We start from the raw sequence: 26,954 nt of genomic DNA, 5'->3' as shown, positions 1-26,954 counted from the left end.
GTAGGGAGGTTACCAGATGAGAGGTCTCACCGTCGCCCTTGGCAGGCTGGGAAGACACTCCCTGTCCTGTTCCCTCAGCCCAGACACACAACTCTCCACTCACTGGAAGAGCTCCCTTCTTTCCCCCAGAGCTTGTTGGCCTTTGGCCCACAAATGTGCTCTGGGTCCCCTAGGAGCACCCACCCTTCTGGCCCAGGATTTTGCCAGGAGGGACAAGGATCAGTAAACAAAGAGGCAGTTATGAAACCCCGTGAAACCAAACAGGGCCCGCACAAGTTCTGGCAAGTTCCATGGACCTGAACGCACAGACCTCGGCACCTGTAATCAAGGCCTCAGTTTTCTCACTTTTAAAATGGAATGGATTTTAAATGTCGGGCTCCTGGGACATCAGGGAACTCTAAGGTCTGATACACAGCATCTCCCAAAAGGTCCCAGGATATCCTGCTTTCTTCTTTCAGGGGCCCAAAGGCAGCGATCCATACCTATCAAAGGGCAGCAGTCTGGAGCAATAGGGGTAGACTGCAATCTGGACTGGGTTGTTTCCCTTTCTGAGCCTTCAGGAGTTCATCTGTAAATAGGGACAGTAATATCCACCTGCAGAACTATGGGGGCAAGCCAAAGGACTGCCAGAAGTAGTGGCCACTGGCCTCCCATCTCTTTGTAGATAACACTAAGCAGAAAAAGGTGATGCCTCCAGGTCATTGGGCCAGTATCAACAGCCTAGACTTAGAACTCAGGTCTGTGGGCAACCAGGCCAGAGGCAAGGCCTGGGTCTCATGGAACAGCATGGCCAGCTGGCCCTCTGTCCTGGCCAAGTCTGTACTGGGTGTGGACAGCTACTGGGAAGATGGCCAGTGGGGTTTGTTTGACTTTATCCCAGGGACTGAAGCCACAGACCCTCTCCCAGCTCTCAGAGCCAGCCCCACCCAGTGCTGTGAGCACAGTCAAAGGAGGCCTGGCCCTACCACCTCCTGGCCCTGTGCCCTGGAAGCAACAAGATTTGGCCATGTGTGAGTCCAGGCCTCTTCCACCAGGACTCGCTGTAGCTATCTGTCTCTCCTGCCCTGAGGCAGATGCTCCAACCCTGAGAAACTCGGGACTGCAAGGAACTGAGTCCTAGACCCTCACACCCCCACCCATCCCAGAACTCTGTAGCAAACCCCGAGAAGCTGGGGTACAAACACTGGTCCAAGCACAGGCATGGTGACTTGGGGCAGGATCAGCTGGAGACCCAGGTGGGGTGCACACAGAAGGCAGGGTCTGTGATGCCCCTGCCACAGAGGAAGGGACAAGAGATGCCACTGGGGGCAACCGCTCAGAGGAAGGATTTGGGCATGTAATGGGGAAGAACTCCGCTAGCAAAAGTGGGGGCTTAAGATCTACCCCTTAACTGGCTGAGTGGCCCTGAAAAAGTCACCTTGGCACTCGAGCCTCAGTGCCCTTATGTATAGGTAGGGACCATAGTATCTTCTTCCCATGAAGGCTGTAAGAATTTAATAAGGGTACATACTGCCCTTGGGTAGGACCTCAGTTTGGTTTCCAGCACCCATATCAGATGGCTCACAACCAGTTGTAACTTCCACCCCAGAGGATCTGACTCCCTCTTCTGGCCACTAGAGTTTCCTGCACTTACATACCACACACACACACCTTAAAGACTTATAACCAGGTGAAATACACTGGGCTCAGTGTAGCCTACTGCAGATGAAGCCTGTAAAAAGAAAGCTGCAATTTTTGCTGGGTCAGTTGCTTGGGTGAGTTTCTGTCTCTCTGAGCCTAATTTTCTTGTGTTTAAATTAGAGACCAAAAGGCCTTCCCTGCCAAGTATGATAGTGTGTACCTGTACGAGCAGTGCTCGGGCAGGCGAGAGAAGCAACTTTGAGGCCAGCCCGGTTTGCATAATAAGTTTCAGCTCACCCAGGGCTAGCCAGCAAGACCGGATCTCAGAACAAACCACAAATTGTGTGTGTGTGTGTGTGTGTGTGTGTGTGTGTGTGTGAGAGAGAGAGAGAGAGAGAGAGAGAGAGAGAGAGAGAGCAGGGGGGGATTTTTCATAAAATAAATGTTCAAAAAATACTGGTTTATAAAAGCAAGCTGTCTAAGAGGCATCTGCACAGCCATGTTCACAGCAGCACTGCCCACAACAATTCAAACATGGAAGCAAGCCAACGGTTCATTAATAAGTGAGTAGACAATCAACAAACATATTCAAACAGCAGAAGAGTAACCTGTGAAGAGATTACATCCTGCTAGAGGGATGACCCTCAAGGACACTGCCAGTCACAAGGCAGGAATGTTGTGAGTCCACTTCCGTAAAGTAATGGTCTAAAGGGAAGGGAAATGTGGGCTACTGTCCAAAGAGAGCAGAGCTTCAGTGGATGAACCAGCCCGCCTCCATCTTGGGTGATAAAGCCATCTTACAGTAAAGATAAACTAAGTCCATTCATGTTTATGATTAAATCTCTGTTTCTCAAGGATTAGGCTCTGCCCCACCTGTAACCTTAAATACAAATGGTTCTGTACTGCCTGTTCCAGGAAGCTGCAACCACATCTTTGTATCAAAAAGTTGTAACCATCTTGGAACCCTACTTGTTCCAAAAGGTTGTTATGACTACCTGTTGTTATGGCTACTTTGTTAGGACCACCTTGCAATCATGTCTTTGCTGCAGGAGGTTGTTATGACTACCTGTTGTTGTGGCTACTTTGTTAGGACCACCTTGCAATCATGTCTTTGCCTCAGGAGGTTGTTATAACTGACCTGTTATGTTTATGTTCTGCTCCTGTAACCCTGCCAGTTTTGCTCTTCAAATCCCCCAGTTGGAAACCCCCTACCCCTCAATGATAAAAACCTTGTCTTCCTCATGCCCAGTGCTGATCTCTTGAACTCCACATTTAGGGAAAGGCAACTTGTGATGAATAAAAAAAAACTTGCTTTAATTAATTGCTTGCCTTAATTAATTTGCCCATGATGATTTGGGTCAGTGGGCTTTCTCCTCACATCTTTGAGATTAACAAGTTCTGCAATAGAGAGAGTTCTGGGGATGGAGAATGTGGCGGGTGCAGGACTCTGGTCACTGCATGATGACCCAAATGCCCCACTGCAGCCCACAGGTAGAGGTCCCAGCGAGGGCAAAGGGGCAGGCATGGCCAAGAGATAGTAGATGACAGGTCTTGTTCACGGAGGGATGTGAATCAGCTCAGGGGACAGGGCCAGTGGTCCCTTTCTACAATGTTCCAATATCATTTTCTATAAAGCAGAGCAACAAGGCTACCCTGATGTATGTCCCAGAGGACAGAAGCCCCTGACTCTGAACGTGTCACTCAGCTGGTGCCTAGCAACCATGACATCCAAAGATGGCCCTCAGCACCTGCTGGCCTTTACACACCTGCAGCTCACTTGCTCCGTGCCCACCCTTGGCCTCTACCTCACTTTCACACTCAAAGCAAAGGACAGCTAGAGGGTTTCAACCAAGGCCGAAGACAGGGTGGTGGCTAGTCACCTGAAGAGCCAGCCTTCTGAGCCTTCCTATCTACCTCAAGAATCTCTTCTTGCTTTGTCCACCCAAAACAGTATGGACCCCAACACTCACAAGCTGACCTTGACAAGAAATTCAAGCCCTCTGAACTTCATTGCCCTTGGACACAGGACAACCAGGCGTATGTCACAGATTTGCTACATCTAATATTAATTAAATTTTAAAAAATCCAGAAAAAACTCCAATGAAAAGATGAAGGCCGGGGGCTAGCAAGGAGCAGAGAGGGAGGACTCACAAGATCTCACGTTCAAGTAGGCCTGTGGCTGCCACTGCTCCTGACCCCTCCATGGTCCCAGTACAGACACAGGACCCCCAGGCTTGACCCTCTGAGATCTGGTACCCATGTGCCCTAAGCAGCATAGCTCAGTGACTACCAGACATCCTCTGCCATCTACCCTAGCCTCTGTGTGACCTCAGCTCCCTGCCAGGAACTCTGGGAACTGGCTACGTGTGACCTTGGGCCTGTCACTCTTGTTCAGAAGAAACAGGATAAAATGGTGAGCTCCAGGTACTGAGAGGGCTCAAGAAACTGTTGTGCACAACCAGCAACCTCCTCCTCCGCCTCCTCCTTCTCTGCACCTCCCACAGCAGCTGTTAGCAATCTACTCCCCAAAGGCTTGAAGGCAATCTCTCTTGAGCCAGCAAAGCAGTCAGGGAGCCAATAAGAAGGAGGATCAGGAAGAGGAAAATTACTGGTGCTGGCCTCAGCCAGTGCTGGGGTTGGGGGGCTGCCTTGGAGAGTGGGGAGCTGGAGGCCTGACAGGCTCTTCCTGAACCACGGGCTTGGCCCCATGCCTTGACCCCTGTCTGAGCTAAAGGGACAGTGGGCGTACTTGGGGCCCCTGTCCTCCTCTGGAACATGCTAACTCTTTGGCATCCAGAAACAGGAGGAAGAAACAGGCAGGCCTTTGTAAGGAGGAGAAAAGCCTCTTGCTGGGCCCCAGGTCCTACCATGGCAGAGCCTCCTGGGGCCTAGGAACCCATCAGTGCCAGAGCTCCAGCCCCAAGCTCTTCTGCTCACGGCTGTATGTCGTATGTGCCGTCCCACACCAGCGTCACATACAAACACACGACCATGTCACACACCAGCCTGTGCTCCTTAGACCTGTGCTAGGTTTCTCTTCTGTAGCTTTACTAATGCCGCTCTTGCCCCTCACCATACACTCTGCTGGGTGCTGATGTCTATGTCCTCTGTACCAGGCCTCAGTCCTTGGAAACACATGCTACATGCTACATCCTTGTGGTGGTCCTCACCCCAGGGGCAGGGGCAATACTACGTCATAGTTAAGGGCACTCCCCAGGCTCTGTCACTGTGTAACCTTGTCAAAGCAACCTGTCCTGTCAGTGCCTGGCCTTCAGCTCTAGAATGTGACGCAGGTGGAGTTTCTCTGACAGAGAAGTAGATAACTGGTGTCCATCCCAGCTCTTGGCGTGCTAGGTAAGCGCTCTGAAATGATGCCTGAGTCTGGGCCACACACCAGGCTCATGTGCCCACTGTCTGCTGTGCAGGAGACACTGTGTATGCTGGGAAATCCTAACAGATGGTAAGAGGGTGTGGTGACCTCATACTGAGAAGAAATCCTTGGGTCGGAGCAGGATAACTGTTGGCACAGGGCCAGAAAGGGGGGGGGCTAGAGACAGATACTGATGAGGGGGGGCTAGAGACAGACCCTGATGAGGGGGGACTAGAGACAGACCCTTAATGAGGGGGAGCTAGACACGGATGCTGATGGAGGGAGGGCTAGACACGGATGCTGATTAGCTGTCGGTAGTGGAGCACAGGGGTCATTTCGGAGTAATGAACATGTTCTTGCCAGATATGGTGGTGCATGCCATTAACCCCAGCACTCAGGAGGCAGAAGCAGGCGGATCTCAGCGAGTTCAAGGCCAGACTGGTCTACATAAGTTTCTGGGAAACCAGGGCTACATAGAGATACTCTTTCTCAAGAAAAAAGATGGAGGGAGAGAAGGAGGGAAGGACGGGGAGAGGGAGGGAAGAGGAGGGAAGGGAGGAAAGAAAAGTCTCTCAAACATGATTGTGGAGATGATTTCAAAACCCTGAAGTCACTAAGAATCAGAGTTCATGAAAATGGCAGAATTATATATATATAGAAACTCTATGTGAATTTAATCAGTCATGTGAATTATATTTCAGGAATGTTGAATGTTGCTGTGGAAACAAAAGTTAGCCAGGCATGGTGGCGCACTCTTTAATCCCAGCACTCGGGAGGCAGAGGCAGGTGGATCTCTGTGAGTTTGAGGCCAGCCTGGTCTATGGAAAGCATGCCTGGACAGTTAGAGCAACACAGAGAAACCCTGTCTGGAAAATCAACAGCAACAAAAGCCCCCTTTCCCCCTCCTCCCTCCCCCCTCCCCACCCCCAATCCTCATGTTTAGCTGGGGAAGTGAACTTTTCATTGTCACCTACTGAGAGTAGCCCAGAGCCTCGGACAGCAGAGGGTGGCTGTGTATGTCACAAGAGTGGGCAAGCAGATCCCTGGGGGAGTTTAGAAAGAGCACAGACTCCCCAGCGCGGCCCCAGCCTTGGAATGTGCAGAACTGGGGGTGTCCAAGAACCCAATTCTAAGGGTCAGCTACCAATGGGAACCACTGGGCACAACCATAGTTGGGGAAACTGAGGCTAAGCAGGAGAAGGGGCCTGCTGGGTCTGGTGGATCAAACAGCAGGACAGCTGGGACTAACTGGTCCCCTTTCTGTTTTCTTCCCTCCTTCCCCTCTGCCTCCCCCAGGGCGGGCCTCCCCTGCCATCAGCTGTGACTCAGAGCTCTGAGTCATCCTGTGGCACAACAGAAGGGACTTCTTAAGAAAAACAATCCCTAACACTGAGCTCCCCAGAACCTTGGGAACAGGATCGGCCCAGGGGGCTGGGAGGAGGAGAGAGAAGGGTCAGGGCCCTGTGGGAGGCCAGGGCTCCCCAAGCCTGACTGCTCTTAGCCACTGAGAGGTGCAGCACATATGTAAGTAGCCTCAGCTTCATCACCTGCAAATAAAACTCCCTTCTGCACACTGAAGCTCCATATGCGCAGGCGTCATGACAACAACCGTGTGTGTATGTGTGTGTGCAGATGTGTATGAGCAGATGTATGTGCGCAGATGTGCACTTACAGATGTGTCTGCAGGTGTGTGCACAGATGTGTGCGTGTATGTATATGCAGGTGTGCGCAGAGGTATGTGTGCACAGATGTGTGTGCAGATGTGCACATACAGATGTGTGTATGCGCAGTTGTGTGCACGTATATGTGTGCAGGTATTGTGCAGGTGTGTGTGCAGGTGTGCACAGATGTGTGCGCGCATGTGTGTGTGTAGGTATGTGTGCAGATGTGTGTGTGTGCAGATGTGTGCTCATATATGTAGAGGCTAGGGATCAAGGTCATCTGTCTCACTGAATCATTCTTCACCATATTTTGGAGGACATGTCTTCTCCTTGAGCCTGGAGCTCACATATTAGCTCAGACAGTCGAGCCAGCAACCCCGGGGGATCCTCCTGTCCCTGCCTTCCCTTCCCTGTGGTTATGTAATTTGCAAGGGACCAAACAGGCACGTGGGGCCAGCACTTCAGCTATTAAAGCCATCTCCTCAGCCCCATGATATGAACTTCATAAGCACCAGTTTTCTGAATCCTCATTAAAACTTATGGGTGCCATCATCCAGTTTTAGAGATGGGGAAACTGAGGCTCAGAGAAGTCAGTCTTCAGTTGAATACTGCACAGTTAGGCAAGGCAGAGCAGAGTTTAAACCCAGGGCTAGATTTTGAAGCCTGTTACTCTTTCCCTTGCTCCTTTAGAAAGCACCTACATGGGCTGGGGAGTTGGTGCAGTGGTTAAGAGCATTGGCTGTTCTTGCAGAGGACCAGGGTTCAGCTCCAGCACTAAATGGCAGCTCACAAACATCCCAAACTCCCATTGCAGGGGATCCAATGCCCTCTTCTGGTCTCTTTAGAACCAGGCACGCATACAGTGCTAAAGACATGTAGGCAAAACATAAAATGAAAATAAATACATCTTTTTTATTCTTATTTTTTAAAGATTTGTTTAATTTTATGTTTATGGGTGTTCTACTGCATATATGTCTTTGCACATGTGTATGTAGTGCCGTTGGAGGCCAGAAGAGGACATCAGAACAGGCAGAGAGCCTAATTGGTAGCTAAACTGTGGTCCTGCTTGAACAGGCTTCAGAGAGCCCCTCAGTTCCCAGCTGCTCATCATTCCCCCTAGGGCGTTTTCCTCAGCCATGGCTGGGCAGGGCAGAAGGGAAAAGGCCTCTTGAGATAGGCTAGGCTTCAATCTAGCAGCTATAAATAGGCCCTTCTGGCTTAGGCTGAAATAGTTATGCCAGGCCCAGCTTGACAGACATCAGAGCACAAATGGCCCCAGAAATGTACCCCCCACCCCTCACACACAGTTAACTAAAACTTCTTCAGGAAGCCATTGTTCACAATTCTTGAGGAAGAGGGTTTGAGCAAAGAGCCACACCCGCCTAGAAAGGAGACTGTTCCTTGGCCTAGGCTTCTTTTTCTGCTTTTACTTCCATTGCTTCTGCCTGGGACTCAGTTTCCCAAAATGTGAACTAGGGAGGTCGGTGTGTACCCTTGGGCCCTTCCAGCCAGCATACTGTGACACCTGCTTCTCAAACACTTATCTTATTGTGCCCAGCCCCGATCAGCCCGGTAACTGTATTTTGTCGTTACTGAAGTGCTGGGAACCAGTCCCAGGCAGGCCCTCTATTGCAGAGCTACATCACAGCCCCTGTGGCACATCACAAATTAACTGTTGTTGTCTAGGATTTTTGAGAACCTCGCCATCCTGAGTGCTGCGTGCAAAGGATGGAATGTTGAATAAGTCCCAACCAGCGCCGTGCCTGGGCCAGACACTGCTGCTAAAGGCAGCTCCAGCCCCACCCCTCAAATCTTCCTCGTGGCCTTCCTGAGCTCCGCTGGCAACAGCCTGTTGTGACCTGGGCAGGGCCTTGACCTTATGGTAAAGGCTCCCAGCCATCCCATGTACCCAAGTGCTGCACCCCCTTCCTTCACAGGTTACCACCTGAGCCCTCCTTCGTGGATACAGAGAATGAATCTGAGAGGGACTGGGCACGTTCTGTTCAGAGACACTAGCTCAGACTTACTCCTAGAGTCCAGTGCTGCCGTGATCTGAGTCAAGTCAGCCTAGCTGGACAGTGAACAGAACCGGGCAAGAGCGAAGAACAGAGAGAAACAGGTTATTCGTGTGTGTGTGCGTGTGTGTGTGTGTGAGTGTGTGTCTGTTTGAGTTTCTATCTGCGTGTATATGTGTATGTCTCTGTGTGTGCATATCTCTGTCTCTGTGTATGTGTCTGTATTTATATCTCTGTGATCTGTGTGTTTTTTTTTGTTTGTCTGTGTGTGTGTGTCTCTGTGTGTCTGTGTGTGTATATCTCTGTGTCTGTGTATGTCTCTCTCTGTGTGTCTGTGTATGTCTCTGTGTCTATGTGTATGTGCCTCTGTGTGTGTATATCTCTGTGTGTGTCTCTGTGTGTGTATATCTCTGTGTAGGGACAGGGCTTCACCAGAACACACTCTCCTATGAGATTCCGGCATTGCCCTCTCTGACCGCCCTCCTCTTTGACTGCCATAATTGACTGCTCTGAAATCTCATCAATAGAGCGGCTCGTCTCCTCCATGGCCGTCTATGGCTCCCAGTGACCGGAAGCCTGGAGCTTGGCTAGCATCCGAGGTCTCTCTGCAGACATCCGGGTCTCCTCCTGTCACTCTCAGCTCAGTCTCCAGACATGACTCACTCGTCCTCACAGGGCTCCCCCAGGTAACCAGCCCTTTGCACATACTCCCATCTCAGCCCAGCGCTCATCCCAGGGCAGGAAAAGCTGACTGGCCCCATGGGTGTCTTGGAAAGCATCTGGGTATGGGCCACAGTTGTCTCCCTCAGGGATTGCATGGCTCCTCTTTCAGCATGGGGCAGTTCACCACCCATTCCAGAGAGTCAGCATGGGTTGGCTGGGAGATGGGGGTGAGGGAGAGTGGTGGCAAAGAGCCAAGAGAATCCTGGGAGAGCACACATTTCCCAGGACTTCTCGACACCAGGTCCTACATGAAGAATCATGTAGGGCACTTCAGTGAGGAAAACACTAAAACAACGCCATGCAGGGTCATAAGATGTGCGTGCACACGCGTGTGCATGCGTGTATGTATGTATGCATGTGTATATGTATGCATGCGTGTATGTATGCATGTGTGTATGCATTGTGTACGTATGCATGTGTGTATTGTGCATGTGTGTATGTATGCATGTGTGTATGTATGCATGCGTGTGTATGCATGTGTGTATGTATGCGTGCCTGTATGTATGCATGTGTGAGATGGTGTCATTAATGAAGTCCTCCAAGTCTCCCCTGGGAAGCTCCTAACAGTCTCTGGTAGTGTGGAGTAAAATCCACAGTCAGGGCAGCATGGCCTGGAAGCCCTGGTCCCTTGCCTGGCCGTTCCCCATTCCGTCTGAGGGGTGCTCTCCCTTCCTAGCTCACCCTGCCGTCCGGCACTCATGCTCCTTTACCCTGTCCAGAGAAACACCTCCTCCTAGCTGCACCCTTAGACCATCAGATCCATCTACACGAGACCCAGGAAGCCATGGCAGGCACAACCATCTACACAAGACCCAGGAGGAATGGGAAGCTTCCATTCTTTATGTCTTCTCCAACTGCCAACTCAGGCCCTAGATACTTGTCACATGATTCTGGGAATGAATGGATTCCAGAATCCGCCTAACATTTAAGTCAGAAAAACAAAGCACTGTGCATAGTCAGAAAGGGTGGGTGGGGCAGCTGGGGAAACTGACAAGACAGCCTTCCAGCGGCCAGGGAGAGAATGTTCCAGATGGAGAAGGAGGTATCAGTGTGCCAGAGACTTGGGACAAGGATATCTGAGGATCTGATGGGAGGACACCAGGGCACCGTGCTTACACCCAAGTTTATGGAGGTGAACATGAGGCGGGTGCAGTGCCGGGGATAGGGGAGCCGCAAGGGTGAGCAGGCAGACTCCCGAGACCCTCAGCTAGGCCCGAGCAGGTCTGGCTGTGGCCCTGAGGTGTTTCCAAAAGTTCAGCAGGCAGGCAGAATGTAAGGACCTTGTGACATGGCTAGCAAAATCATACACAGGAAGGGGCACCCCAGTTTTGGACTGTCAGAAGTAGGTACCCCAGAAGCCAGATGTGATCATTCAGTGGTAGCTAAGGGTGGCCAGGCCTCTGGGCCTAGGGAACCTTCTAGAAACCTCTGGATCCAAGGACACAGGCCCTGTCATCTAGACTTTCAGAGGGACAGAGGCGTGCTAGGCTCCTCCGCTGGGTGCAGTGGAGGATTGGGAAATGTAGGCACTTGCTTCCTGCTTCTTTTGGCAAGCAACGGTGACATCATGGGCTGGCCACTGATGCCACGGGCCACTGATGCCATGGGCCGGAGGGCGCTCTCCTTTCTCCTCACATAACTGGAAGTTCTCTTCTGTTAGGTTGAAATGCTCTCACAAGTGACCCTCCTGGCTTTCCATCTCACAAAGGCATCTGCGGGGCTGTCTGATCCCCAACACCACCTTGTTAGACAAGGAAGGGACCGAATGCACCGCCCTCCAGGAGGAAACGCCCAGGACCCACTCAAGGAATCAGGGTCTCCTGGCTTGCAGCCCAGCACTCTGCACTCTGCCCAGCCCCACAGTGCACTGCAGCTCAGGCTCATCCGGAAATCTGATAGGCCGGCCCAGCCAGGTGGGAATGACTCATCCAGTCTCCCTGACTCACACTCCTCAGGTGCCTCCTAAGTCAACAAGCGGGGACTTGGTGGCCACACCCAACTTTGTCCACCTCTCCACAACCTGCAGGGAGGGTTCCCACCTCTCCTCCCACTATAGAGCTCCTAGAAGGCTTGAGAACACAGCAAGCAAGAAGCCCAGCCAGGGCGGGAGCAGGCATGGGTGCTCAGCCCGCCTCACCCCTGCCCTCAGCTGCCTTCCCCTTGGTGAGGAGCAGATGGGGTGATGAATAGTGTTGTCCACAAAAGCTGTTCAGCTGCTTCCATTCCAGAATCATCTAGACTCCCGGGACACTGGGTGGACAGCGGTTCTGTGTTCTACCTACCTTTCAGAGCCGCGCAAGGAGAAGACCGCCACTCCGGGAGGAGATGCTGTGACAGCTGCCGGGCACTGGGAGAGGAGTGCTGGCGGAACCTGGAAAAGGGCCCAGGAATCTCAGTGTCAGTGTCTGAGGTCACACGGGTAAACCCCGCCTACCTGCAGCCAGTGCTGCCCACACCTGATGCTGGAGGGATGAGCTGGTCAAGGGTGGACCTCAGGATGCCAGGCTATGAGCTCCTTGAAGTAACTGCTTCACTGAGGCTGTGGCACAGTACATGACCCAGCAAACGCCACCTCCAGTGCCCATTAGAAGAGCCCCAAGGCTCCTGATGTGACAATACAAGCCCTTTTCTAACCGGAGTATACGGCCCAGATATGACTGATGGGTTCTGCAATGTCAGTAGGTAACACAGCAGTGGGCATGGAGCCACAGGCAGAGGGGCCAGAGGTCACATGTTTCTCTAGGTCTGGGGTACTAAAGTTAAATGGCACCTATACAGGCCTTTCTCAAACATCTTGCAGAAAATTTCAATTCCTAAAGGCATGTCCAAGCACATGGGGTTTGTTTTGAAAAATGACAGACAGCTATGCACACTCCACTAACTCCAAACCAGTCTCACCTGCTCACTTGGGGGGCTGTATATGTTCCTAAGTGCACCCCTTCCCTCATGCTTCCCATGCAGCAATGGTTACCCCGGCCACATCTCCCGTTTTCCATCCACACAGAGGTCCAGGCATCACTCCCACGACCTCCAGCTCACGCTGACTTCCAATTCAGTTCAGCCTCTGACTACAGGGGAACACACCCCACTCTCCACCGCCACTGCCCCCTCTCATCTGGCCACTGACTCTCTGGTCTCTGACTCTCTCCCAGTGCAAACCTCCTCGGAGCAGACCCAGACCACATCACTGAGTCGCTCAGACCCACTGTGGCTCAACACAGCCCAAGACAAAGTGTAGGATCCTTTGCCAACTTTCGGTGTCTACTCTCTGTGGTCTGTCATGGCCAGCCGCTTGAACCACAGACTCCTGCCACATAGAGTGTGTTCCACCCCTGCATCCTCCGGGCAAGTTTTGTACCCTGTGTCCTTCAACCCTCAGCTCCTAGGTTCTCTGCCACACTAGATTGCAGCAGTCTGTGTCTGTATCGGTCTCTCCCAGCAGACTAAGATCTGCTTGTGCTACTCCAGACCCTGCCTGCTGCAGCTCCAGATTTTCCAAAGGATATGCTTGCACGCATGTGTGACACATGCGCTCACAGGCACACTCCCACAGAACTTGCTCACAGTACAGATGCTGCCATCTACGGGCAAGAAAAGCACTGCACGCTTCCTGAGATGGACACCAGCTTTCACGCTTCACTGGGTTTACAAAGACCCCAGCCAAGACGAAGTTTGTGGGTTTCCCTTCTAGAAGGGCAGAAGCAACTGGAAAACAAGATCTGCAAGTCGCTGATGCTACTAGCTCAGTCGCCACCCACATGCTCCCAAGGGAGCAAGAAACAGAGGGTTTCTGTCGCAGCCCCCACCATAGCTCCAGGCAGCTGGTTCTGAGTCGGCCTGCACATCTGCCTGCACTGCCTCAGAGCTCAGAGAGAGGAGGCAGCTTCCCAGAATCAGGCTGTCCACCAAGAAAAAACTAGCCTCTGGCAGGGAGCTCACTGACAGTGTGCACGCCACCAGGGGACCTCATCCGGAGCATTCTGCCTGTGGAAGGTGCAGGCTGCAGCGGTGGCTGTTCTCACCCTATAAGACCCCTCCCGAGTCATCAGTAGGACTTTTGGACTAGATGGCCAGTCACACCACAAGGATTCAAATGGCCAAGTTGTCACTTTCTGTACACCTACCAGGCATTAGACTCAACAGACAATATAGGAAATCTGCCAGGCAGGTGCCAGGCAGGTGCCAGGCCGCTCATCTTGCCAAGCAAGACCTCTGGCTCAGAGAGGTGACGTAAGGCTCCAGGGGTCAGGTCACACAGCTAAGATGTCTAGGCAGACTGCTGCTCTTGGGTCCAGCTTTTACTCGGTATCAAGCTATAAATAAGGGTACGCTTCCTGCTCACTTGGAGAAAGACCCGAAGCTTTGGTTGCTCAGGCTTACAGCACATTTCTGCAGAGGGCTACAGGGTACATGACTGAGCCATGGCAAGCCACTGCTGTCTCTTGCATACGGGGCTACAGGGCACATGATCTGGGCCATGGCAAGCCACAAATTAAGAATGATGTTTATCATCTTAAATGTATAACCCTCTGGTGGAGATGTTTATCAAAGCCACATTGCAGGCCTTCAGATGGCTTCCCACTGAGTCATTCTCTCCTGTTGAAGGGCCCTATTTCTCCACCTCTCCATGACTTAGCAGGAAACTATTTCAACAACCGCTCACATTCTAGAAACAGTGGAATAAAGTCTGACCCAGAGTTCGAACAGAAGAGGGAGGCAGGATGGATAGAAGGAATCTCCAGGGTGAGCTGCCTGGGTTGGGAGAAGGCTTGCACAACAAGCACAAGGCTCTGGGTTCTACGAGCAGCTCTAAGAAAAGAAAAAAGTATCTGAATCTAAACTGGCTATTTATGCCTTATCAATAGGCTTAATTTTGAAATATCCATTCTAAATCGACTATTTTTCTGAGACAGGGTCTCATTTATCGCCGGCTGGCTTTGAATTCAATACATAGCAAATGTGATCTTGAAATTTTTATCTTTCTGTCCACTTTATACAGGTGTGCAACATCACACTACTAGTACAGGTGTACAACATCACACCACTTCATATAGGTGTACAACATCACACTACTTCATACAGGTGTACAACATCACACCACTTCATACAGGTGTACAACATCACACTACTTAGTACAGGTGTACAACATCACACCACTTCATACAGGTGTGCAACATCACACTACTTAGTACAGGTGTACAACATCACACCACTGCATACAGGTGTATAACATCACACTACTTCATACAGGTGTACAACATCACACTACTTAGTACAGGTGTGCAACATCACACCACTGCATACAGGTGTGCAACATCACACTACTAGTACAGGTGTACAACATCACACTACTTCATACAGGTGTACAACATCACACCACTTCATACAGGTGTACAACATCACACTACTTAGTACAGGTGTACAACATCACACCACTTCATACAGGTGTGCAACATCACACTACTAGTACAGGTGTACAACATCACACCACTGCATACAGATGTACAACATCACACTACTGCATACAGGTGTACAACATCACACCACTGCATACAGGTGTACAACATCACACCATTGCATACAGGTGTCCAACATCACACTACTTAGTACAGGTGTACAACATCACACCACTGCATACAGGTGTATAACATCACACTACTTCATACAGGTGTACAACATCACACTACTTAGTACAGGTGTGCAACATCACACCACTGCATACAGGTGTACAACATCACACTACTTCATACAGGTGTACAACATCACACCACTTCATACAGGTGTACAACATCACACTACTTAGTACAGGTGTGCAACATCACACCACTGCATACAGGTGTGCAACATCACACTACTTAGATTTAGATCTTCCAGTTCAGTGTGACCCCTGGACCGGCAGCAACAGCATGAACTGGGCGCTCATGAGAATGCAGATTCCAGGCCCCCACCCAGCCCTAAGGAATCAATTCCTGGGTGATTGTGGACATGGTAAGTCTGGGAGATTCTTCAGAACATCATGTCTATCTACTTTCGATATTATTAGAAGTCTAAAAGCATTTCCCTAGTGTCACAGTGTCACCTCCCTGTCCTCAGAGCTGCACCCCACTCCAGGATGCAAAACGGACAGACCAGGTCTTCACTTGACCTTGAGATCTGGCCCTGGTCAGGTGGGAAGCTGACTTGGGAGGTGAGAAGAAGGCAGCCCCCACATGCACAGAGGAGTGGGAGCCAAGTTAGAGAACCAGGTCAAGCAGGCAGGCAAATGACTCACCCAAGTCAGTACCCCAGATGCCCATGGCCAAGTTCCCTGATCTTCCCAGGCCTGGGGTTGAAAAGTAACTGAGAGAGTTTTGATTCAGATGTGCGCTTTTAAACTACACAAGTGACGGCACTTGGGGCTAGGTGAGCGCTTGTGGGAACACTCTCTCTCGGGGGCGTGTGTGGAGTGAAGATGTGGAATTGGCAGTTCCTCAGACCCTCTCTACCGTTCAGATGGGGAAACCTGTCAGGTGAGAAGGCAGTGAAGAGTGCCACCTTCTTTGGGGTCAGCGCAGACAGTATCAGGGTTGGGCACACAAAGGTCGCTGCTCCCATCCCAAGTGTGGTGCTCCCACCCCAAGTGTGGAGGCCGAGGTAGCTTGGCACCGGCACTGGCAGAGATGTTTATGGAGGTGGGGGAAACTGAAGCCTCCACAGTTGCCAGTGCTTCTCCTAAAGCCAGGAGCTTCCCCCTCTTCTGCTAACAATGTGATGGAACAGAGGCCTAGGAACTGGCTTCCTTCTAGGGAAATTCCACGTGGGCAGGGAAGATGGCCCACCCACAAGAGCCCCGATGCCAACAGAAACTCGGCTAGCATGTGTATTTCCTGGCTTTCTTTCCCCTGTGTATGTTGCCACTCTGCTATGAGCCAGGCAGAGATGGACTGAGACTCACCCACCCACCTCAGTTTTGGACAGAACCACGGATAAATTAATTTTCTATTTCTCTATATATTTTCCTTGTAATGTGGGGGACCTTTTGGACCCACGGGTGGGCCTAATGGCAGGATAGTAAGTCCTATAGTTCTCTGTAATATGAAAACACAATACAGAAAATTCAGACGTACACAAATGAGTGATGTGGGAATTATCAGCTCCCCAATAAATACTATATTCTAATTTACACATGCAGTCATGACACATGCAGTCATTACAAAAAGATTCAGCTTGGGCTCTGATGGGAAGGCCTCTAGCACATCATGCTTTACACACTTGAAACTGTACAAGCGTCCCATGAGGCTCCTGCAGGAGTGCAGAATGGATGCAGTGGAGCCAGGGAGGAAGGGTTGCCAGAAAACCCCTGCATGTCCATTTACATTTGAACTGCAGATATGCATTGATTTTCCTTTATAAGTATGCCCTAAATATTGCAGGGAGGAAGTAATACTAAACAATTACTCGTTCTTTACCTGAAATTCTAATTTAACTAGCATCCTGTTTCCTTAGTTGCTAAATATGGCCGCCCTAAGGGCAGAGTCTCAGACTCCACGTTTCTAAAAAGCTCCTGAACACAGCCTTGCCGCATCTAAAACATTCACCGCCATGAAAATGGAATTTTCTGCAAGCACGAACTCTACAAGCTTTTAAAAGACCATCTAAAGAGCCAGGCCGGCCATTCCCAGCTTCTAAAGGTGTGTTCTAGAACGGAGTGTCCTCGTGCTTGGTAGACAAACAGTCCGGTAAAGTGCAAAGGGGACAGGGCCTAGGCTAGCCCATGAAAATCCCATTCTGAATGCCACAGCTCAACTGGCTTCCACCTCCTGGCCTGAAGCTCAAGAAGCAATAACATGCGACCATACAAAGACCATGGCCCTCACCCTTCTGCTCCCGCTCCAGGGTGCTTGGATCAGATGAGAAAACAGCAATTCTGAGAGTCTGGATGATCTGCACTGGGGAAGCACCACGTAGGTGCATTGCAGAACCCTGAAGCTGGCAGAGGGCTGGCCTAGCATGCACAGCTGGGCAAGGCAGTTCATTGCAGAACCCTACAGCTGGTAGAAGGCTGGACTAGCATGCACAGCTGGGCAAGGTGGTACAAGATGTAATCATAGCACTTATAATGGAGATAGGAGTGCAAGGCCATCCTCAGCTACATAGTGAGTTCAAGGCCAGCCTAGGATGCTATAGGAAACCCTGTCTTAACAAACTAACAAAAATATGAGTATCTAGCCTTGAAGTCTTAACTTTACCCTTGAGGAAACCAAGGCACAGAGGAGGACCACTCAAGGTCTGCACCACGAGCACAAAGAGAACCAAGTAACCTCTGCAGAGAGGCGATTCAATTGGGGTCAAACCGCAAGTGCAAAGCAGAAACTGGAAAGAGAACCACGGTCCCTCTGCTCTGCCACTGAAAGTCTCAGCTCCATCCTTTCTGATACTGGACTGTGCAGAAAGATCTGCTGAAGTCTGAAGGACAACTGGACTCCTGGTAGCCAGTCGCAGTGCTCCTTCAAGGATGCGGTTTCCCCACCAGTGATGGTAGAAACACAGGACCACTCATGACCACTGCGACCCTTCTGGATAACAAGTGGGCAAAGTAAAAGCTATCAAATGTCTCAGAACTGAGCCAGGAACTCCACTTGTAATAATGAAGAAAGAACATGGGAAGAAGTGGCTCAGTGGGTCTAAGCAATTGCTGTCAAGCCTGATGCCCCCATTGTGGAGAGAACAGACTTCACAACGTTGTCTTGTGACCCTTGCCTTGGCATGTGTGCGCACATGCACACACAAATACACACACACACAAAATAAATAAATAAATTTTTTAAAGAACATATAAAAAATACTCACTAGGGTATTCAGCATGGTATTGTTTATGAACAGTCTAAATGTGTGAGGTGAGATGATTGTTGAGTGAAGGTACCTACCTGCCCACCGGGAGTGGGATAATAATGATGAAAATCTAGCATACCTCACTTTTTTAATTTACAAAAAGTAGGGTTGGGAGTACAGCAAAGAGGTTGTCTAGCATGTATGAGGTCCTGGGTCTAATGCCCAACACCAAGAAAGAAAAGGAAAAAGAAAAACTTAAGAATAAATAAATAAAATTAATTATACTATTGTTATGGAATATTAGTTTAAGGTGTGTTACATTTGTTTATACTGTGGAATGTTTGTTTAATGATGTAAAGATGTGTTGCATTCTTTTATGTTGCATTTGTTTAACTCTGTAAAACTGTATTATTTTGCCTGCCTAAAACACCTGATTGGTCTACTAAAGAGTTGGATGGCCAATAGCGAGGCAGGAAAGAGAAATACATGAAGTTGGCAGGCAGAGAGAATAAACAGAGGAACCTGGAGAAAAGGGAGGAGAGAAGGAGAAGGAGGACGTCAGGGGCCAGCCACACAGCCAGTCACACAGCCAGCCACACAGCCAGCCACAGAGTAAGAAGGAAAGAAAGATATATGGAATAAAGACAGCAAAAAGCCCAGAGGTAAAATGTAGTTAAAGAGAAACAGGATGATTTAAGTTAGAAAAGCTGCTTAGAAACAAGCTGAGGCCAGGCATTCATAAGTAGGAATAAGTCTCCTTTTATTTATTTGAGAGCTGGGTGGCAGGCCCCCAAGAGTGAAAAAACTAACCACAGATTAGTCTATCATTTTAATCTTCTGGCCCACGAGAGTAAGAGTTTATATAGAAGTTGAGCAGTGCTAATGCCAGCACTCAGGAGGCAGAGGCAGGCGGATCTCTGTGAATTCAAGGCCAGCCTGGTCTACAGAGCTAGTTCCAGGACAGCTAGGGCTGTTACACAGAGAAACCCTGTCTCGAAAAACAAAACAAAACCACAGTAAACCTGAGAACAGTTTTATGTTATGTTTAAAGAATCCTTCATGAGAAAATATTTGTTAAAATATTGAGAAAAAAAATCTAAAAGAACAGAAAATTGTACATACAGTATGACCATTGTGTGGTGTTTAAAATGCCAGGAAGTGGAGGCCGGTGAGCCGGGCTCGTCCAGAGGTCTGAGTTCAGTTCACAGCCCCCACACCAGGGAGCTCCAGGTCTGTCACCCCAACTCCAGATCAGCCACCTCTGGCCTCTGCAAGCATTACACTAAAATGCACAGCCCACACACCGATATACTTGCACGACACAGAAACCACAAAATAAATCTTTTCTAAAAAAGAAAATGCCAGGAAGAAAACACACCCAAAAGTTAGTAGTGCTCACTTAGGTGCCAGCTAAGGATAATTATTTATTGTTGTTTTTAAATCTTTAAAAATTTCTATTTTCCAAATTTTCTATCACAAGCTCCTGTCACCACGAGGAAGGAAAGTCCACTGAGGAGACGAAGCAGAAATGCCACCAGGCCACTCCCCAGATTTAACTAGTATTTACGGAGCACTCACATGAGTCCGGCCCAGCCACTGCCTCTGAGCAGGGACACCAGGGCCCCACCCTGGAGGCTGAGAGGCATGAATATATATCCTGCGCTTGCTAAGTACTTGGCCCAAATGACAAAGCCATTGAGGTTGGAAAGTAACAAGACACCATTTGCTTAGCCAATGGAGCGCAGTGAAGGAACCCATCCCCATGGGCTTGGCCCCTCGTCAGAGTTCCCTACCAGGTTCCGTGGCTCAAACCCTTTCTGGATTCCTTGGAAAGCCGGTTTAAGGGAGACGTTATAACCAGGAAAACCAAATAACCAAACAGAAAACAGACCAGACAAGGGTGCACACCCTTAGTCCCAGCACTCGGGAGGCAGAGGCAGGCAGATCTCTGTGAGTTTGAAGCCAGCCTGGTCTAGAGAGCAAACTCTAGGCCAGCCAGGCCTGTATAGTGAGACCCATTTCCCATTCCCTAAATCAAGCACTGAGCAGAGCTAAGGACGAGCGGCACAGGGCTGGGAAAGGACCTAGGGCAAGGAGACTCGGTGTTCTGGGCCTCGGTTTCCTCATCTGCAAAGTGGGTAACCTAAGGACAACATCGGGGTTACTGTAGAGAGGGTAAGCAGCTTCACTTCCCCAAGGAAGGCCTCAGTTTGCTTATCTGTAAAATAGAGTCCACATTTCTTCCTTCCTAAGACTATTTGAATAGTAAACAAAACAATAAGAGCTGAAGGTGAACTGGAAATCAAGGAATACTGTCTGGGAGTGAAACCCCACTCTCAGCTTCCTGTCTGCAAAACGGGGCTATTGGTTCTGCTAAAATTCTAGTAGACTCTCCAAATTCAAGTAGGACCGCAGAACTTCTGCATCTGACTGCATCGGGCTCACCTGCCACTTCTAGGCACGAAGGTCCCGTGTCAGTAGGCTGAGCACAAAGCACTCTGACTCAGAGCCACCCATGCTAGGCAAGCCCCACACTGCTGCCCGCCCCGTGGTGTGCGATGGTCACTGGAGTCCATTAAAAAGGCGTGCAAGACCCAAATCTTACTCTTCATTCTGTCTGGGGCACAGGCCGGACCCCAGCCCTGGCCCTCAGCCGCCACACCCTCTCCCTACCCTGCAATTCCCCTTGTGGTCCCAGGCAGAGCAGGAGCAAAGGGACACAGCTCAAGAGGAAGGGGAGGGGAGGCGGGCAGCAGCAGGAACTGAGCCGGCCTGTGGCCTCCGACTTCACAAACCGCACCAGGCTGTAATATGACACACGCTCATTCAGCCGAAAGGGAGGAGATATTTTTACTTAACATCCCTCAGCTGCCTAAACATCGCCCGCCCTCCCCACCACCGCCACGCATAGCATAACTCCTGGGACCCGCTTTTCTCCGCTTCAGCTCACATTTGCTTAGGAGGTACGGGGCGGGGGGGGGGGGGGGAGGACTCACTTTTCCCAGCCTTTGGGGATGTCTACGACTTTGACAAAATAGTAGAGGAAGGACCAGTTCTGGCTGGGCGCCCAGCTAACAAAGGGCCTTGCCTGCGTCCAGGAGCCTTAATTTCCTAAAATAGATGGGAGACTGATCCGCACCCTGGGGACGTTGATGGTAAAGAACACATGTGTTGATAAATAACCCTGGGCCCCTCCAGTCTTCCCTGGGCTGTGCATACCAAGTCCCCAGCACGATGTAAATGTCAGGTGCACAGCAGCACACCTGGACCTCCAGTGCTGACCTGGAGCGAACAGGGACAGGTGGGTCCTGGAAGCTCATTGGCTGGTCAGGCTGGCTGAATTGTTGAGCTCCAGGTTCAAAGTGGAGGGGCTGGTGAGGTGGCTGGGCAGAGCGAGGACTCTCCTACACATGCCTGATGACCTGAGTCTGGCCCCAGACCCCAGGTAAAGGTAGAAGGAAAGACTGAGTCTGCAAAGTTGTTCTCAGACGGCCAGCATGCTCACCCACACACACGCACACATCACACATACACACTGTCACATGTTCACCCTAGCATGCTCACCCCCTCCACACACCATCACATGTGCACCCCAGCATGCTCACCCACACATACATACACCACATATGCACCCCAGAATGCTCACCCACACACACACATCACACATACACACCATCACATGTGCACCCTAGCATGTTCACCCACACATACACACACACCACATGTGCACTCCAGCACATGTATTTCATGTTATTTCAGCTAGATAGATAATCTTCAACACTTCAAAAACCTAGAGAATATGGCATTTAAAATGTTTTAAAAACTTAAACTTTTCCCAACAGTGAGGCATGCCTGCTTCTGGGTAGCACCAATTGTTTCAGAAGAAACTCATTATGGAATTTGTCTTCAGTATGACAAGGCTAGTCATTTGGGCAAGAAACTGCTCCTGCCTAGACAGTTTAATGGTATGTTGTATGAACTAGGCATGCAGGACACACAGAAAAATGACTGATAAACTTTACAAAAGATGGGATGGTCCTTCAGGGTTCCTGCTTCACAGAATAAACTGCCAGACATTCTGGAGGACACAGAAGAAAGCAACTAACAATCTTTGCCATTACAAGGCAGAATTTCCTGCTTCATGGAAAAGTCTGCTGGATACTATGAACCTGTAGGCTGAAGATGGATGCCCCAATGTTACAAAAGAACTTTGGAAGTTGTTTACAGTGTACTTCTGTTTATTTAGGTAATATTATATCCTTCTGGGGTCTCTGGTGGAGTTAAAGACAGAGAGTTATAGTTTTCCTTAGTTATGATAAAAGATAAATTAGATACAAAACTTTAGACTCATACAAAATATTATAACTATAATTCTTGCTTGATAATTGTTTTGTATATGTAATTTTCCTATGTTAAAGTTAAAGTCTTTCTTTGTAATTAGACAGGAAAGGGGAGATGATGTGGGATGTCCTGTCAATATAATGTATTGCTTTATTGGTTGCTGAATAAAGCTGTTTCAGTCAATAGTTTAGCAGTGTAAAACCAACTGGGAAATCTAAACAGAGATAGAAAGTAGGGAGAGTCAAAGAGACGCCATGTAGCTGCCAAAGGAGAAAGACACCAGTCAGAACCTTACCCAGTAAGCTACAGCCTCGTGGTGACATACAGATTAATATAAATGGGTTAATTCAAGATGTAAGAGCTAGCTAGAAATATGGCTGAGTCACTGGTCGAACAGTGTTGTGATTAATTAGTTTCTGTGTGACTATTTGGGTCTCCACTTACATACACTGACATATAAAAAGAAAGGAAAATGCAGTCCCAGGCTCAAGATAGCACTTGTAATTTCTCTTACATCTCTCTCCCTCTAACCTATCATTTCTGGTCAGCAAATATTCCAAAGTTGTGGGCGCAGACCCAGAGGAGTTTCCTTGATGGAAGCCAAAGATCAGTGTTTGAGCAAAGCGCTCCAGGCCAGAATGATAATATCTTTATGTCTAAACACAGGTCATCCAGAAGCCAAAAGCCCACTTGAGTCAGAAGGAGGGACAGGAGGAGGGACCGCTGTCCCCAAAGCACTAGGAGACAGGGAGTGCTCCCTCCCAAGCACAGTGCTTGCTGTGACAGTCTAGGTCAGTGCACAGACCACTGTCCACCTCAAGGGAAAGAGGAGGGCAATCAAGACAAAAGAGCCTACGTGACTGTCCCTCAGTTTGACCCTAAAGCACTAGTCTATTTCTTTTAAAGCAGAAACCCAGCAACACTGAGATAAAAGTAAGTAGTTGTATCCCATCCATCTTCAGATAAAATTTACCTACGTTTCCAGGACCTGCTGTTGGCCATCCCAGCAAGCACTGCTCTGATTTGGACCTGCCTGCTGACCTTGAGATGGCCTCCTCAGGGCTCCCAGCCTCTGACACAGCACTTCCTCCTCAGCAGCTGGTCCCTGAGTTCACGGTCACTGCATGGGTCACAAGCCTTTTTCAGCATCCTACTGCCTGTGAAGTCCAGCCATGTAGAACGCTCAGAAAACCTCAGTGCCTTTGCACAAGCTGCCCCCGTGCCATGGAACAGCTCTTGCCCTGATCCCTCTTCTGGCAAACTATTACTCATCTAGGCCTGGCTCACCCAGACAGAATTAGTCACCCCCTCTTACTAGGTCTAGATATGTTAAGATAGGAAGTATAGAGAGTGCTCTCTTCCTTGGGGCTCCTGGGCCCCTCTGTGGTCAGGTCCCAGAACACAAAGCAGAGAATGCGGCATCAGGTTAGGAGGGAGGAAACAGACTGAAGGCAAGCCTGCCTGCTTCCCACGGCTCTTGCGAGTTCCTAATAAAAAAGACTAGGGAAAATTCTGGAGTAAATTCCTCCCTTGGTTCACAAGGAAACCTTTGCTGCTGGGTAATTTCATGTGCCAAACCAGGCTCCCTCAGCTGTTTACGATTTCCCTGGCATTTATAAATAGGGAGGCCCAAGAAAGGAAAACAGTTTCAAAGAAGCTGGAAGCCCAGTCCCATCCGTCTTCCTCTTCCCTTTAAAGTCTCCCAAGGAATACTAACAGGCACCCATAACTGTAAGGGGCAGGGTGGCATTGCACAGAACACCCACGAGTCCAAGGTCCCACAAAAGGAGTCAGGAAGAGTAGGCTGGAACTGGGCCAGGCCCGAGGCTGCCCCTTCTGCGAAGGCTTCTATCCCCCAGGAGCACCAGGAGGAACGCCTGGATCCGGTAAAAGATTCCTCTCTGCTCTACTGAGACTGTGAGAATGGAATCGAATAAAAGAGTGGGTGTCTGGGCTGAGGATCTACAGTCGGATCTCCTGCTTGCCCAACCCCAGCTCTCAGACCTAGGGCTTCCCCAGCAGGCCTGGCAAGTGCTGGACTACAGGGAAGTTGCTATAATAAAGCTGGGGGAGGCAGACCTGAAAAGTGATGGAGACTTCTAATCACTCAAAAAGGCGTCGACGGTCAGCCAGAAGTTTCTTCTCCAGGCCAGAAGGGACCAAGGGACCGCAACACTGCAGGCGGGAAAGAAAAGAGCTAAATGCCTTCAGAAACAGCCATGAAGATCCCAGGCGCGTACAAAGAGGAACTTTCTAACAGTTTTGGGCCCTGAAGGGGGAAGGTATTGCTCAGGAGTGAAGGCTCCGCTGCGTGGATTCTTCATTCGGCCACTGTTCAAGCCATGCGTGGGCAGTCACCTGCACTCGGGCTCAGACACCCCCAAAGCACCCGCAGGGCGGTGTCGTGGTGAGGTCCCGTACCTGCAGCACTGCGGATCTAGGCGTGGCGGAAAGAACCGCTCTTCTTCACCTCTATGTCCACCCTCCTCGGTCACTTGAAGAGAGGCAAGGTGAGCAAGCACGTCCTTCCCCCGCGATACCCGCGCGTGAGCAGGGCGCGGATGGGCACCGGAGGGAAAGGAGATTCAGCTCGGTCCACCCCCAAAGCCCGGGATCCGGGCGGCCCGCCTCCCTACCTGCTGTGGCGGCGCTGGAGACGGCGTCTGCTGGGTCCAGCTGTGTGCTCAGCTGGTTCCTGGAGTCGGGGCGGGGTGCGCTGCGCTAGCGGCCGGGTGGGCAGGGCGCGCACCGGAGCCGCCCTCGAGGCGGGGCAGGCTGCGGGGAGGAGCGCAGTTGGGAGGATGAAGACTGGCTCCGGGCTAGCATTCCTCGTCTGTCACGCCTGAAGGTGTCAATCAAGCGCTCTGTGGTCACCAGGAGGAAACTGAGGCTGGGAACATGGAGAGCAGTTGCGAAGGAGGAGACTCAGGAGTTCACCAGAGCGAGGCTGGGGACAGTGTACCGGGCGTGGGCAACCTTCGGTGTAAAGCTAAAGTCCCCGGAGGGTCTTCAGAGGCAAAACCCCCCTCCCCACTGTGAAATAGCTCCTGGCAGGTCGGGTGATGGGCAGTCCACCAGCAGCCTGCCCTTCTGAAGAGAATGAAGGAGAATCTCTTCTCTTCTAACGTCACCCAGAAGTAAGGAAGGAGAAATGCCGAGGCAACCCCATCCTAAAATGTGAACCATGGCTAGGTGTGAGAGTCAGAAGGCCTGGTCTGGAACGCCTGACATTTCCAGCCCAGGGACTCTGGGTAGCACTATGACCATAACACATCTAAGGCTCAGTGCAGCCAGTGGTCAAACGTGCCTCTCATGGTGGGCGGAGACACGACTCCGCGAGAAAAGAGCTTAGGCAATGGCAAACACACTTATGAACAGATGTGAAAGCAAATCTTCCCCCACGGCCCTGATCGGGAAGAGGAGTGGAAAGCACTTTGATTCAAGTGTAAGAATTGACTTCTTACTGTATCAGGCACCGTTTGAGCGTTTATTAAGGCAGGATACAGGATGCTCCAAGCATGGCTTCCCTTTGGTAGAATTCACACAGCACACGGGGAGCCGCAGCAAATGATCATGTCCACTCCAGTCTGAGTGTGTCAGTAGCTCGTGTTCGCCAGAGTAAAGCTCCCTCCGACACAGGGTAAACTGTAGCAGGATTCAGTAATTACTAGGTGCCCAGGCTGGTGTTTCGGCAGCAGAGAAAGCAAGAAGTCAGAATTTCCTACTTTGGTCTTTCATTGAGAAGTAGCCAGGAAAGCCGCAAGGCCTGTGGAATCCGAGGCTGGCTCGTGTGTCCGTCATCATCGCCACCCCGCCCCCCGCCGCCACGCCCCGCCCCCCGCCCACTCTCTTAGCTCCCGCCAGTGCTTCCCGAGCCACCAGCTTTCACCCTGTCTCCCAGGGAGGCATCATGGGGTACCTTTTTCAGAAGAGATGACCGAGCCACAGAAGGCGTGGAGCTCTCTGGGTCTGGCCCTCTGCACAAGGCTTGGCCATGGCTCATATGTTCAGTGTCCTGTGTCCTACTCTGCCAAGCTTCCTGTTGTGCTTCCAGTTCTGCTTTCTCTAAAAAACTGGGGTGCCACACCCCCTCGTAGGGCCACCGGTGGGCTGGAAGGCAAAAGCACAAGGTTCTTGGCTCTGTGTTGACTCCAAACCCAGGCATACGTGTTTCTTAGGGATTATCTAAGGCGTCGTTTCCAAACCAGAAGTGTCTTTCGGAGACAGGAGGGGAACCTTGGAGCTAGACCATCATGTTGAGATAGAAGACACACTGAAGAATATTTGTGCACGCCCTAGTGCTAGAGAAGCGGGGACTGAGTCAAGAAGCAAAGGGGCTTGTTCCTATAACTCTGTGATTATCCCTCAGCGGTTGGAGAGGCAGAGTAATCACATGAAATTACCGTTGGTAAT

The 26,954-nt window shown here is 50.4% G+C and overlaps 1 protein-coding gene across 1 annotated transcript in view; it reads right to left on the bottom strand.

Annotated features, from left to right (window-relative positions):
* Positions 1–25,234, bottom strand: part of Gsn (gelsolin) — a 53,683-nt gene extending 28,449 nt beyond the window's left edge. Inside the window, exons 1-3 of the mRNA XM_050126747.1 lie at positions 25,178–25,234; positions 24,621–24,716; positions 11,672–11,760 (exon numbers count right to left, since the gene is read on the bottom strand). The gene's annotated coding sequence lies outside the window, so the exon portion shown is untranslated. The remainder of the gene's footprint in view (positions 1–11,671; positions 11,761–24,620; positions 24,717–25,177) is intronic.
* Positions 25,235–26,954: the final 1,720 nt, after the last annotated feature.

The sequence above is a fragment of the Alexandromys fortis genome, unplaced genomic scaffold, assembly GCF_014885135.2.
Source record: "Alexandromys fortis isolate MF-2015 unplaced genomic scaffold, M_Fortis_MF-2015_v1.1 scaffold_268, whole genome shotgun sequence".
Classification (NCBI taxonomy): Eukaryota; Metazoa; Chordata; class Mammalia; order Rodentia; family Cricetidae; genus Alexandromys; species Alexandromys fortis.
This window is presented reverse-complemented; position numbering and strand designations above follow the sequence as displayed.